We start from the raw sequence: 8888 nt of genomic DNA, 5'->3' as shown, positions 1-8888 counted from the left end.
TGAACAAAATTCTACGATTATGCTGGGAAATAAGTCGAAAATAAAAACACCACGAGTACGAGGCTGCGGCGCCGAGTTCACTCACCAGCTGGGCATCTGCAGGAAGCTGTTCCATTGGAGCGTGTCAGGCAGGTGGAGTTGTGTAGGCAGGGATTGTGGAGGGGGTCACACGGGTCATAAGGCTGGTTGCACAAGGGGCCACTGAAGAAGGGGGGACAGGTGCAGGAGAACTCCCCAGGTATGTCTGACTCCTGACACCGAGCTCCATTTAGACAAGGGCCAGAATCGCACTCATTCACATCCTCTGTACAGTCCACACCTGTCCAGCCTCGTGAGCACAAACACCTTACATACACCAGAGAAGAGATGTTACACAGTAGAGGCTATTTTGCCATAAATCTAAATGAATCATAAATGAATAAACACTTTTTAAAATGTTCTAAAGGCTATGGCAGTCATACTCTTTGGGACAATTATGCTAAAAATGCATTCAGCAGATGTTCTGGGAGTTGCTGCAGACAAACTCCTGAATAGCTTGCTTTTTTTTTTTTAATGATAATTTAAATTACCCACAAAACACACTCTTCTACACAAAACCTCAGTGTTACAGTGCACGCGTTCTCCACACTGATCTCCTGGATCTCTGTTAGAGAAAGTCCGAATTTTAGTGTTTAACTGCACTACTGGCAGCTTTTAATTCTGGACAGCTGAATGCAGGACACAAGAGGTTAGAGTGCTGAGTGGGAATTTAATGGAAATGTATGCGTTCTAGACAGAAAGAGAGACAGATGGAGACAGAGAAACCGAGAGCCAACCACAGTGTATGTAAATCTCAAGTATCTGCTCTTAAGGCAGGTGAATACTCCACTTGGTGGCAGTGAGTACCCGGGCACTACAACCACTCCACCTTGCATTTCTTTCCATCCCCCAACTTTTCTACCTGAAGCATTTTTATGTCTCCCCAGTGAGAGCGGGCATTAGCCGAAGCAGATACACCAGCTTTTTCCTCCAATGAGTCACAGATCCCCTGAAACCTTTTCATGCTGTGAGCCATTGATTGACTCATTTGTTTTACCTGCCATCTGCAATTCATTATCTCCGGTGCCAGTGGAAGGACATATTGCTATCTCTGAACGGCTTCTTTTTTCCCCGCATTTCTTAAGTGACTGATGCACCTCGCGAGGACGCTGCCCTCGAGCCAGCTCGCACACCTACTTGTAGCTGTTGAGAAGGTCTGTGCAGGTGGCGTTGTTTTTGCAGGGTTGTGATAAACATTCATCAATTTCTTGTTGGCAGTACTCCCCCTCCCAGCCAGAACGACACACACACTCATAACTCTGCGATACAAGAAAAAGGGAAACAATATTAGATTAACACTGGAAAGTAGTCACATTTCACATCTGCACTATGTAGAGTTAGTATTTTAGGTGGTTAGAATCGAATATTTAGGAGAGCAGTAGGCACATCTCACATGCAGGGACTGTTAATTAAGTTGTTACGGAGCAGACAGGGCATTTTGCCACTCGTTTGTTTCGTTATTTATATTGGTTGCATTTTAAAAAACAAATGTTGCAATGCTTAATATACTTGATTTAATTCATCTCAATGTTCTTGAAAACATTGCGGAATAAAACCTCCTACTCACACACACACACACAAAAAGCTTTCCTGTGGAAATCTGTTTAAAGTGAGGAAGAGTCATGCTTGTCTTACATTTCCACATTACCGTGCTGATGTATTCCTCCTACCACCCACCCTCTGGACAGTATGCAAGCCTGTTTTTTTCCATCACATTCAAGATACGATGATACAAAACCTTTATGAAGCGTACAGCATTACCACCGCATATTCTTTGAGGGATATTTTCACAGCCAAGCAAACATGTAAAACACGTTGGATTTAGTTTTGTCAGGTTGTTTTTTTTATTCTGGAGCCAGTAAATGTGTTGTTAGTACTTTAAATTCAAAAAACGTTTTATACAAAGCTCAAACATTGCTAATCTTTTATTTTCTTGCCTTTCCTCCATTCAAAACAGTATGTGGACCACTCGTCCTTTATTTCATCACTGCAATCGGCGCTAAAATAATGAATTGCTGCAAGACAGATTAATGTTTTTCTTCCATTACTTTCCAAGAAGCCATCTTAATTTAAATTCCTCTTTGCATACGTTATGAACGTAGTCATATGGTCAAAGGTTGTTTGGGATTTATCATTGCCAACCCTCTGTCGAAAGGTCCCGGGTACTTGCGGTTGAATGCATGCTAATATTTATTTCATACACTGAAGGGGAGCCGTTAAACTTTGTCTGATATAATTTGTACACTGTAGGCCTTATGGTGGTGGGGGAAAATGCCGTCATCTCATGATAAATTAGATACCTCCAGGAGACTCCAATTCCTTACCCCTGGCAATAGAACATAATCTCATTTTTGCTGCTAAGTCACCTTCAGGGACTGCAATTCTCCAAAATAAGGTAAAGCTCTGTGGGACACAATGTTCAGAGAGAGAAATAGCTGCACTGTAAACAAGACTATGTGATGGGGTTTCCAAAAAACGGCCCTATTTGAATAATGAACCGAGAAAAATGTAACGGTAAAACACGGTGACTAAAAAATACCTGTGGAAATTTCATTATATTCCTCTTATCAGATCCCATCGTCTTCTTACACGGTGTCCTTTTGTCTTTGGACTTGAAGTTTAGTTTATCCCAGAAAATGAAAATTACACTACAGTGTTTTAACCAGCTTTTGCACCACAATAGGCTTCCATTAGTTCCTTATAAACTACATCAAAAAGAGCCAGATAAAATAATTAGTAGAATATGTTGACTGACTTTAAAATTTTAATGATGGATGACTTTTATTTCTTTATAAAACACAACCATTACTGATAAGCTACAAAAAAGGAAAGTCATGTTATAATCTTAAAACTTAGCTCTGCAAATCTTAATACTGATTTCATGAGAATTCAATTTGGTACAGAAACTTTATAAAAATTAATTTGTAATTACAAAGTGTTCTCCTCTATCTTAACATCACTACTCTAATGTAAGCCTTTTTTAAAACTCGACTACATACATCATAAGTTACCAGAGGGGGAAAAAAAGGCTAAATATATGGACTTTATCTATGACACATCTGTTTTACTACTGCAATCTGTTAGCAAAAAAGCAGCTGTTGGAAAAAGGCTCCTGGTACTCATTGCACAGTTAGTGAGCAGCATGCGGTTCCCAAGGCCTTTCCGCAGCTGCAACATATCAATGTTATTGGCTTAAAAACATTTGAATAAGTACAAGAATAGAGTTGTGCCTTCAAGACACAAGTTTTAAAAGTTCTGCTTTTTTTTGTTAAACTTAACTTCTGACATAAGCATTTTTTATTTCCAAGCCTGCCCATGTGTTGCATAACCAGGACGTGGAGGTCTTTAATGGGGAATATAGCGTGCTATAGATGTGCTTAGACACTGTAAAGTTATTAAATGGCTATCAAAAATATAAATAAAGAAAAACCTATTGAATATTTCTATGTTTATTATGACTTACACTTTAAACATAAAGATGAAGCTTTTTTAAATAATTACTAATTATCAGGTATATGTGTTGTTTTGGACACACGATCTAAAACAACATTGGTTAAAAACAGAGACGCTATCCTTACAAATTAGTGTTTTCCTTCTAGGGATACTTTGGTAATCCTTTGGTTATTATGGTACATTGGCTACAAGGCATAAGTGGGACACTGTAATTGGCATAATTTTTCTATTATGAGATATAAATAATAATGGCCATCTATGGGACATAAGATATTAACAGTTCCCTACCTTATTTTTCCCCCAGACACCCAAAACAATATGAATCATGCTGGACCTGTAAACCAGATAACTGGCGAGCTGCTCTGGAGCACAAAGTCATGCCGATGTAATTTATTCGTTTTTAATAATGTGCCAATGTTCGAGTTACTGCACACTTGTTAATATTTACTGCAAAAGAAATGTTTTAAAACACCGAATGCACAGCAGCCATCAAAGGTAATATACAGTAACTAATGTGATTCATGTCTATCAATATTTTATGGAGAGTTACCAACTGTGGCGATTTACAGGACTGGGCAATTCTGAAGCATAGGCTATAACATCACTCCATTATACTGCCTTGGAAAAATGTTTCAACTTACCAGATGGAGGTCCTTACATACTGAGTTGGTGCTGCACCAACTGTTCACGCAGTCATCAATGTCTTTCTCACATCTGAGCCCAGCATAACCGGGACTGCAAAGGCAGTAAAAGCCATCTACAACTAAAGGAAAAGCCGGAGCATAGTTACAGTACCTTGCATCATAAATTAATTCACTCAAATCTCTGTGGGTCCTACATCTCTACACAGGTAAGTGCTGATTATGAGCATAAATGACTACACAATGGCCACTGTGATTCTATTTTTAAAGGGTATGACCATTAAATAAATGACTTAGGCTGTATCAGTAAGACCTGTTGCTGGCAAAGTCCAAACTGCCTTAGTCTGACAGCTTTACACTCTAACCAGCTTTAAATGAACCTGTCTGCGATGGCCATTCAGTCCTCTTCTTGCCAGGAGCTTTCCTTGTCTCACCATATTTCTGCTCACTGAAAGCCTGAAAGTCTTGTCATTTGTTGCAACACTCTCAACATACTTGCAACACGCTGAATGATGGCGCAACAGAGGGAGAGGACCAATTTCAGTGCTATTCTTAATTCAGAAGCTACAAATGCGCCAATTTCTTCCATCAGAAGTTAGAATTTCCCATGGCTAATAATCCATTCCTTCCTCTCTTTATTTATTAATGATTTTAACCAAGTATGCATCATTCTGTTTCTCCAACACAACACTGGTACAGGCAGCCAGTGACAGAGGTAATTGCAGTTCTTACAGGAGTGAATTTATTACTTCCCCAGTCAGGGTCCCTGGATTCTTCATTATCCCAAAGATTTACCACGTAATCTATGCTGTCACTCTGTCTTGGTGCGTGTAGATGCTATTACTCTCATTAAATGCTGTAAGTCCTCGGTGGCAGCAGCATTACTCATCACTGCCACTGTGGCTATGCAGTGCTGTCCCTTGTGGCTGGCTGGCTGGCTGCGACTGAGCACTGGCCAATAGGTCCAAGAATCCACCTTCACTAACCTAAGGTGAACTGGCTGCGCTCAAAATTGGCCAAGACAGCTTGTGGAGGGCTACTGTAGCACTGAGAGGACAGTGATCCACTGCCATCACTATTTTAGAAAAAGCATAAGCCAGTTCAAAACTGAACTGGAGAGCTGGCAGTTTTCAAGAACGCCAGGAAGGGTGGAAGAAACAAATATTTTGATGCTTTTTCAAAACTAAACGAAATTTATGACAAAATCATGCAAATTCACAGTATAACATAAACAAAGCAAGATTCATTGACTGATAATTATTTCGAATTTATTACTTTTCAGCACTTTTCTAATGATCAGATATTTTTTAAATACTTGGGCTAGAGATGAAATGCACGGGAGTAACCATTCAAAACCATTCATTCAAAGTCATTTAATATCCATTATTCAAATTGTAGCGCAACATCGATGACTGATCTTCTCTGACACATTATATTAAGAAACTAATCAAGTGCACTCCAGTAAAAAATGTCCAGCTCCTCTCTTCAGATGAATGATTCTAACCACAATATCTACAATGGTGAAGCAACTGAAAACTACCTATCACACTCCAAGTGAACAAAATCAAATTAGACACATAAATGGCATTTTAATGTCTAAATACACGCATGCAGCTTTGCTTCCGTCATGAGTGTATGTCATGAAAATGTTGGGAAGACGTAAGCTGTTTCGTACCATCATAGCAGAAGCCATGAAGACAGGGGCTGGAGCTGCACTCATCCACATTGATTTCACAGCGGGGACCAGTGAAGCCATGGCGACAGTGACAGCGGAAACCTAAAGGGAAATGGTCCTGATCCAACTCTTCCACACATACTGCTCCATTCTCGCAGGGATTACTGGCCTCACAGGGTAAGAACTCACAATTATGACCTGAGGAGAGGCAAAGAAATAAATACAGAATCCAGAAGACAAGACTCTTGGTTAAAAACACAGTGCAAGAATTGATCTCAAGATTTAAAGTGTACACCTCTATTATATGTTTCCTTGAACCTACAATAGAATTGAGAACACACACCAAATGTTAATCTAAGGAAATTTACTAATTTAAGAAGAATAGTTCAGTGACACCTTATACTGTAGATGATGCGATATTAATAAGGCTGAAAATTATTTTGAAAATTTTCCACAACTTGTAGACAGTTTTTTATAGACTAGTAAACCCCTGAGTGTCTTTATATCTTAGAAACTCTGCCTCTCTTTTTATACGCAATCAGGTTACTGATCTAATTTATTGGATAATGTTCCTCCACGTACTTTTCTAACCTTTTGATCAAATTTAAAATAAGCTAATATTTTAAAATGGCAGCACATTTGATTTTGAGTTGAGTTTTATATGGTGTGTTGCATTCTTTTTTATTGACATGTAAAGTAACGAACATTATGTTAACTCTACGAACATTCAAGCTGTTACAATACTACATAACATGTTTAAAAAAAAAATATATATATATATATATATATTCATACAAAACGAGTTTTGCACAAAATTTCCTCTTTCAATGCAACAATGCTCCATGCTGATTTAAAACTAGTGATAAAAGCACACATCTGGCTACTTAACCCTCAATGTCATTGCTAATGTGCTATTGAATACTGCCATTTGCATCATGTTTGAGCAACTTAACAACAGCTTTGATTATGAAAACTGACAGAACTAGGCAGAAAAATGAAAGTGGATAAAAATCACTTCAGATAGATTGTGCATGAGGCTAATCTTTCCTGAGCCTGCAGAAAGTAAAATAACATAATTATAAAAAGCAGTGCAGAAAATTAACCAGATCAGTACAGATGATAAAAATCTTCAAATGTTGCAAAACATGCAAAAATAGACAAAGCACAGTGGTGGTGCATCCTACTGAGATCGTTTCTGTAAAACAATCACATGAAGGAAATGAGTGAAGTTGTAGTCGAATCAGTTTCTTATTTGTCAGGAAACTGCTGAGTCCAAATGGTTTCTTATACCAAATAATATATAAGAAGCACTTTGGCTGAGCTAGCAGCTGGTTAGCTGGTTGATCCGTGAATTATGAAAGAATCTGAAGTGTAGTTATGGCTATTTTAACATAAATGTGGTGAAAATATTGATTTTGATATTACAAATGCTTCTAATAAATGGTACTTCTACTGTGACAGCTTCTCAGTTAGTTATCATTTGGTAAACAGTAGTACAACTTTTCACTGATATATTCGTTTTCTTCTTCTTTGTCGTCGGTATGTTCCTTTGGAAAGAAGTGGCAGTGCTAAATTGTGCAATATTTAATCATTTCAGAATGCTTTTTCATTGTACGGTACAAGTGGGTGAAATTAAAGCTCCACAAAGCCATGGCTTTCTTGATACACTGAATCACTTGAAATCCTCAGATATAAAGCGAGTTAATCATTCACCCTCTGAGAAATACTCCCAGAAATGGCTTTAGCGTTTGACTTCATGAACTGTATAATTATTTCTGTCATAGTATAAAGGAGTAGCTTTGCACACTGATGCACACTGGAGATGCAGAGTGGCCACTACCACACTGTACACTGAAGTGGTGTTACAAGGGTAATCACTTGTTTTTGACATTACTTTCTACAGTTCTTTGAATCACACTGGAACACTTTCATTTTCAGAGCTCTGAATGTTTCTGCTTATGTTGTCAGTATGTCATTGAAGTGCCTTTTTTAAAGTCATTTTCTTCTGATGACTCTGCTGTAAATCCCAAATTTGTGAAATAGTGCCCTGACTGTTGTCCTTCTACGATGATCTCACAGCCAATGAGCTCATTAGATCTGTCAAAGTGGTTGTTGGGTTTTACTGAGGTCCTTCTCGACTGGCTGCCTGATTTTTTAGGATGAATTGCTAAAAAGAGTCTGGCTAAGTAAATGTTTTCTCTTTTTTTTTCTTTTTTCCATCAAACATAATAAAGTTTTACTGTTTTGTGTTTTTGAGAAATCCCAGTTTTAGAAATGTATCACGCACAGTCAGCAGTGCATCTCTTATAAGACCAGCATGTGGATTAATAATATATTAAAAACTAAAATATTTAACAGAATGGCATTTAAACCCAGCTGTGCCAAAACTCAACATAAAAAAGTTTTTTTTTTTTTCATCATTATGCTGATAAAATTATCTCATCTTTTCTTATTCATTTATGTGGGGATATAGTATCAATAATAAAATGTGAAAATTACTTTTTAACATATTTATTGATTTATTTGAGAAAATGAAATGACTGAGTAAATGAATTCACCGTGATAAAGTAATGCATCTGACAACCAGTCATGGATAAAAGTACTAGGCCGTCATGTAAACCCATGCCATGAAGCTCAGCACAGTTTCTATGCTGATGTTAATTTCAGAGGTTTGGAATATGTGGTCTGTCACTTTTTATATGTCAAAAATTAACAATGCAGTTTAACATAGTTAACTGATGTGCTGCATGTAGAGTTACAGCTATTTCTAATTTTCAACCCTTGTTTCTTTGTTGGACTTTTGCATTCACAATACACAAACAAAATTACAACAACAAATTACATAAAACCATAACACACTATAATTACAAAATTATGAAGAATTCAGTGTAAAACGTAACGTAAAAAAAAAAAAAAAAAAAAACATAAGAAATTATTAGAACCCAGGCTCTGGGCTCTTTAGTACTGAAGAGGATTAGGGCCACTGGAAAAAAAATCTGAGAAAAAAGTCAGAATTCTGGGATTAAAGTCAGAATTCTGAC

The 8888-nt window shown here is 37.6% G+C and overlaps 1 long non-coding RNA gene across 1 annotated transcript; it reads right to left on the bottom strand.

Moving 5' to 3' along the window:
* Positions 1-263: 263 nt before the first annotated feature.
* LOC102198625 (uncharacterized) lies at positions 264-4237 on the bottom strand. The gene is made up of 3 exons (XR_001290420.1): positions 4173-4237; positions 1216-1337; positions 264-345 (listed from the first exon to the last, which is right to left on the bottom strand). It is a non-coding gene; the product is annotated as an uncharacterized LOC102198625 (long non-coding RNA).
* Positions 4238-8888: the final 4651 nt, after the last annotated feature.

Source organism: Pundamilia nyererei, unplaced genomic scaffold (assembly GCF_000239375.1).
Source record: "Pundamilia nyererei isolate P.nyererei 1_Seehausen unplaced genomic scaffold, PunNye1.0 scaffold00073, whole genome shotgun sequence".
In the NCBI taxonomy this organism is placed as follows: domain Eukaryota; kingdom Metazoa; phylum Chordata; class Actinopteri; order Cichliformes; family Cichlidae; genus Pundamilia; species Pundamilia nyererei.
Note: the sequence above shows the minus strand (reverse complement) of the source record. Positions and strands in the feature narration are given on the sequence as shown.